The sequence below is a fragment of the Octodon degus genome, unplaced genomic scaffold (assembly GCF_000260255.1).
Source record: "Octodon degus isolate 3935 unplaced genomic scaffold, OctDeg1.0 scaffold00143, whole genome shotgun sequence".
Taxonomy (NCBI): Eukaryota; Metazoa; Chordata; class Mammalia; order Rodentia; family Octodontidae; genus Octodon; species Octodon degus.
In genome coordinates this window covers 2,627,453-2,633,452 of record NW_004524719.1, presented here as the reverse complement: position 1 = coordinate 2,633,452, position 6,000 = coordinate 2,627,453, and positions in this window count along the sequence as shown.

Sequence of the window (6,000 nt, the reverse complement as noted above, 5' to 3'; positions counted from 1 at the left end):
TCATTTTGTGTAGCACTGTCTTCTGACCTTTGTTGTAGATCTTTGTTGTAGTTATATCCTTCTCACGTACTGAAGTTCAGGTGCAGCTCTACAAAGTTTGGACTTATCCAGCTGTGTCTGGCTTGGGTCTGGCTGCTGTGCTCTATCCTTCCTGCTGCTGCCCTTAAGGGTGAACCTGTTGTGCCTCTGTGGCGAGATGTTCTGCTCCTGGACTAGCTGGTTGGATCTATTCTCTACACTCTCCCCTGCAGGGATTGCAGCTGCAGGATTACACCTCAGGCGTGTATGCCAGGCCTGAGCTGTGCCTGGAGGGGGCAAGGTGAAATAGGAGGAAGAGGAAGCTCTCCGCACACACTCACGGGACCTGGGTAGGACTGGGTCTGGGGCCACCTGGACGGGGCAAAAATTCCTACCGTGCGGGCGGGGTGGGGGAGGCACTGCGGAGTGTTGGGCGGCTGCCCAAGGGGCTGGGAGAGGGTCCTGCCCACTCTGCGCCTGGGCTGGGACTCGTCCCGCCAGCGCAGGGTAGCAGGAAGCTCTCCGCACACTCACAGGACCAGGGCTAGGCCTGGGTCTCTTAGCTCTTATTATTATTTTCTTTTGTTGCCTTGAGCTGTTGCCCTCAGCAGTACCATTGTGTCTGGCAGCCAGTATATTAGGAACTGAAACCTGTAAGCTGAAGATTTTCCTTCTTTAATCTTGGGAATCTGGTATTTTTTACAGCAACAAGAGAAGAGTCATCAAGACATTTTTTCCATACAAAAATATTTTCTATGAGAATATTTGCTAAGTTTACATCTTCTACTTTACCCTGATGCCTTAGGGTTACAAACTTGTGGCACCTTATTTAGAAAATAAAAATGATTAATTTTATTATTTCCTGAAGTAACTTAGTCAATTTTAATTAGTTGAGAAATCACATATACGTATTAATATGCACATATATTTGTGTGCACCTACATGAAATAGAGATTTGTTCTAATCCGCATGCTGTATCAAGACATGGGCAAAACCACCAACTCATTCAGCTCTACTTCTAATGTAGTTGTTCTCTAGATTGGGGGTTGGAACAGTTTTAATGGTGAAAAGCCCTCAAAAGTTTGCCTTACAATGCTTTCTGTATGTATGACCCTTTACTCTAAATTTTGAAGGCTCAAATTATAAAATAGAATTCAAGGGCTCTGAATTCCCTGAATGTCTCATCATTTTGAAAAGGGAGAGACTGGCTCACCTTCATGTCTTGAAAGGGTGTGTGAAAATCTTTCTGGTGTTCCTTCTGAAGAGAAAACATTTTATCACGATGGTACTGTCATATAGATAGATAGATAGATAGATAGATAGATAGATAGATAGATAGAGATATATATTGTGATTAGATGTTGCAAAATTGTAATGCACACATATATACTTAAAATTCAAGTGAAATATTTCTTATGGATTTCAAACATTTAAAATTCCATTAATATATATTATAGGTGTAGGATACATCTTTTGAAATGACACTAACATGTTGAAATTTGAAAAGGATAAATAATCCTTTTTTTCAGAAGCAAACTATGTGACATTTTCAGAAATGAGAGGTACAAAGAAAGAAATGGCATCACTAGAGATGACAGGAAGTTCAGCCAGTCAGACCTTGAGGAGTCTGCCGCAGCTGAAAGGCAACTTCAGGTTCTCAGAACAGCTTGAGAAGACTGCTTGTGCCCTGGTGCCTGCTTCAGGTTTGACAGGAACTCTTGAATGGACATTGAAGAACTCTATGACAATTAAATATAGTATTTATCTTCATGGTATTAAAATCTGGGATAGTGTCACAGTATCACAAAAGATGTGATTAAAAATAATACTTAACTCTTAAAAAACACTGTACCACTACTGATTCATAATGTTAGGATTTTGGCATTACCAGGGACAAAATTAGAACAGTTAATTAGTTTTTTGGTACTGAGGCTTGTACCCCGGACCTTTACATTTAGTTACATCCCAGCTATTTATTTATTTATTTTGAAGCATGTTGTTCTTTGAATTGATTGAGCTCAAAGCTGCAGTTCTCACACCTTACCCACAAAGATGGCTGTTGAGTTAGTTTTCAAGTTAATTTTAGGAAATTTGTTACCTTTATTCACATTTTTAAATAAAATAAACTTTCAATATTTGATACAATATTGTGAACTTCCAAATGCTGAGCTTAGCTGCTTTATGAACACATGTTTAATTAGAAATGGAAATGTATGTATATGCATATATATATATATATGCATATATATATATATATATATATATATATATATATATATATATATATATATATATATATATATATATAGTCATCTTGCAAATCAATTAAATTTCTTGTGGACTATATGTTATTTTTCTAGAAACTTCCCTAACAAAAAATAATCATATATCATGTTATATGGATATGCATAAAAAGAGTTAACATGAATCATGAATTAAGATGAGTGCAGGAAAATTATGTTTATGTTTGCATTTATATTATAGATGGATTACTTTTTTCTTTTTTGAGACAGGGTCTTGTTCTGTAATTCAGGTTGGTCTTGAGTCCACTTCACAGCTCAGACTGGCCTGGATCTTGTGACAGTCCTTCTTTCTCAGGCTCCCAGGGCTGGGAGCACAGATGTGAGACATCGCACCCACCATAAATGGGTTATTAAGTACGGGACAAGGTGCGTCAAAGGCACAGCAAGCATTAGAGAGCAGCAAGGACAGTTCCCAGCTAGGGGACACTTGGGCTGCAGCTCCCCCACTGTAAGGACAATGCAGGCCTGCTGTAGACACCGCACGCTGGGCCACCCCGCTAGCTGCGCTCCCGTCATGGTACCCTGCGAAGGACCAGGTACTCCAGCTCTGGGACCATTCCTCTGCAGTGCAGCCTGGCCTTTGTGACAAGCTCTCCAAGAACTTTATCTTCTGCCTTCCTGTCACCATTGAAATTTTTCTGTTTCTGTGTCTCAGTGACAAGACTACCTCTTGTCCTGTATCTATGTAACAAACTGGGTAATATACCATTTACTTCCTGCATCTCTGAGATGAAAATGCCAGCATTAAAAAATTAGAAATGTTGGTAACATGTAGCAGACAATGTCTAGATCAATTCAGTTCTTTATTGTTTAATGTCAATATACACAATGTTTATTCATATCTAAATGTGGAAATAACAAGGAAAACAATATGGTATCATTTACCAGAATAAAGACTCCATCTTATGAATGAAAATCTGCTAATCCTTTATCAAAAAATATTGCATTTTGTATTCAAAGTACCACTGATATTTGCGTACCTCCTCCAGGACCTGATGGGATCACAATAATCATAACATATTCAATATTATATAGGTAATGCTTATCAGGCTATTCTCAGCTGCCCCTGGATCTTAGGTGTACATTGAATTTATGAATTTTTATTTTGTTCCAAATATAACTATGACATGTCAGTTGATAGTGGAAACTTAGGAAGTTTTATAGTATATAACTAAAATGAATATATATATATATATATATATATGACAATTACATATATATCCATGGGAAACCATGATAATATAATGCCTCAACAAATAAGCTTTGTATGCCAAATTTCTTTTATTTTTACCTGGGATTGAACTCAGGATCTTGTACTTGCCAGGAAGGTGCATATGTCACTGAGCTTTGTCCCTAGCCGCTGCAATTTCTTTCAAGGAAAGGATGTATTACAAATACTTGAATAAAGCCATGAATTCACATTTTTAGTTAATGAAAGTAATAAAAATATACCCGTTTTGGGCTGGGGAGATAGTTCAGCAGCCTAAGCGCCTACCTGGCAAGCGCAAGGAACTGGATTTGATCCCCAGCACTACATGCAGTGCAGGCCCCAGAACCCATGGCGCTGTGCTGGCCACTGAAACTGGGTGTGGTGTCGCAAGCCTGTAATCCCAGCACTGGGGAGGCTGAGACAGGAGGATCACTATGAGTCTGAGCTGTGTAGCAAGACCCTATACCAAATAACAAACTTAATAAATAAACAAATGAATATATATATATATATATATATATATGATTTCTATTGAAAATATATTACATTATAGAGTCTTTAACATTTAATAGACATCTATCGTGTCAACGTCCTCTGTTACCAGATACCTTCAAACCTGGCCCTGTGCTTAGGTGATGATGCTCAGAGCAATTCATTGTTTTTTAGTTTTTTTTTTTTCAGATCCAGGGATTGAACTCAGGCCCTTGCACTTGCCAGGCAAGTACTTATTCTACTGAGCTATCTACCCAGCCCCAATTCATTGGTTTTTATGCTTGGTTCAAAGCAATAAAGAGTGTATGTCCTTGACCATTTTGGGTTTTAAGTATTATCAGTGTCATACTCAGAAAAGCTACAACTGCTATCCTGTTGGCTGGAATGACGACTGTGAATGGCCAGCAACAAGTACACATGCGCTGCCTTGAATGGCGAGGGCATAGAACGAAGTGTGTGACCAACTCAAGCAGCAGCCAGCTGTAAACACTGGGGTAGTGGCAGTGCAGGGTAAAAGGCACATGGCAGGAGAGGGAAGAGGAGAAAGAAAAATGAACAGCTAACGGCACAAACTTCCTGGGGCTCATCATAAAGGAGACAGTGGCTCAGACCTGATGCTGCTATCACGGGACTCATAGTCATCATTTCTTTCTACCGGTCCATTTTATCTTCCAGAGAACTGACTGTTGCTGGATGTCAGAGTCCTTCTTGGCAATAATCTCACAGTTGACACCTGCCTATCACACCATTTCAAAGCATTCTGTCTCTGCCTCTGTCTCGCTGTCTCTCTGTCTGTCTCTCTCTCTGTTTCTTCCTCTGTCTCTCTCTGTCTCTCTGTCTCTGTCTCTCTCTGTGTCTCTGTCTCTGTCTCTCTCTCTCTCTCTCTCTCTCTCTCTCTCTCTCCCTTATAAGAAAAATACCTAAACTGTAGGAAGTTAGCACTTGTTCCCGACCATTTCACCTAACACCTACCCCGACTAACCTTACCCATCCCTCCCCATAAAGAGAGTTATCTAACACTAAAGGTAATAAAACTACTTTACCATACCTAAATCCAATGATGTTAATCAAACTAAAAATACAACTTAAAAAAGCATAAGGAAATTTTAAAACTCAGTGAGAAGTATGATATATTTTAAAAGTTTGTGAGCAGAGAACATATGGAATAACATGAACTTTATAGATTCTGTAAAAAATAGAAACTCCATATTAAAAGGTACAAACAGTAATATAACTTAAATTATTGGAGAAAACCCTTGAAAATAGATTCTTGGTATATGTATTAATGTTCTTTTTAAATGAAAAAAAATAAAAACAGCATCAAGCAATAAAAGCTTTTACAAGTGTAAAAGTTATAATTTATGTAACATTATAATCTGCAACTTTAAAACAGCAGTACAATATATTCTAAATGTGCAACATAGACAAAAAAACTCTAAATAAAGTACTAGCCAAATCTAAAAGCAATACAAAACATACCCAATATATGAACAATTGGGACTCTCTCAAGTAAAAAAAAAAAAAAAAAAAAAAAAACAACTCGGCTGAATTTAGGGCAAAGTAGTTAATACAATTAATAAGTTCAGTCATAAACTTGGCTCCAAAAGCTGTTGGAAATAATTGTTCAAGAGAAATCCTCAAATTCTGACTACTGTGCAATTACTGTTTACTTCTACTGTATGCTGGTTTTATTTTTACAGTTTTCCATGAGGTCCAAGATCAGATTAAGAGTTACCATCTGTTAAATGGACAATTTTAGTGAAAATAATTCTTAGCAAAACCCGAAAGATAAGAAACAACAGCCTGGCTTGTAATTTCCGAAAATCCAGCCAATCACTGTTACTCTTACAATGTACAACTTTTAAAACCTTTTGTGATAGTATCTTTTATTTCTGGAACCAGATTTGTACATTCCATGAGATGTCCTCAGGGCATCTTTTCAATTGCCCTGAGACAAAGTACTTCACTTCTTTTTAA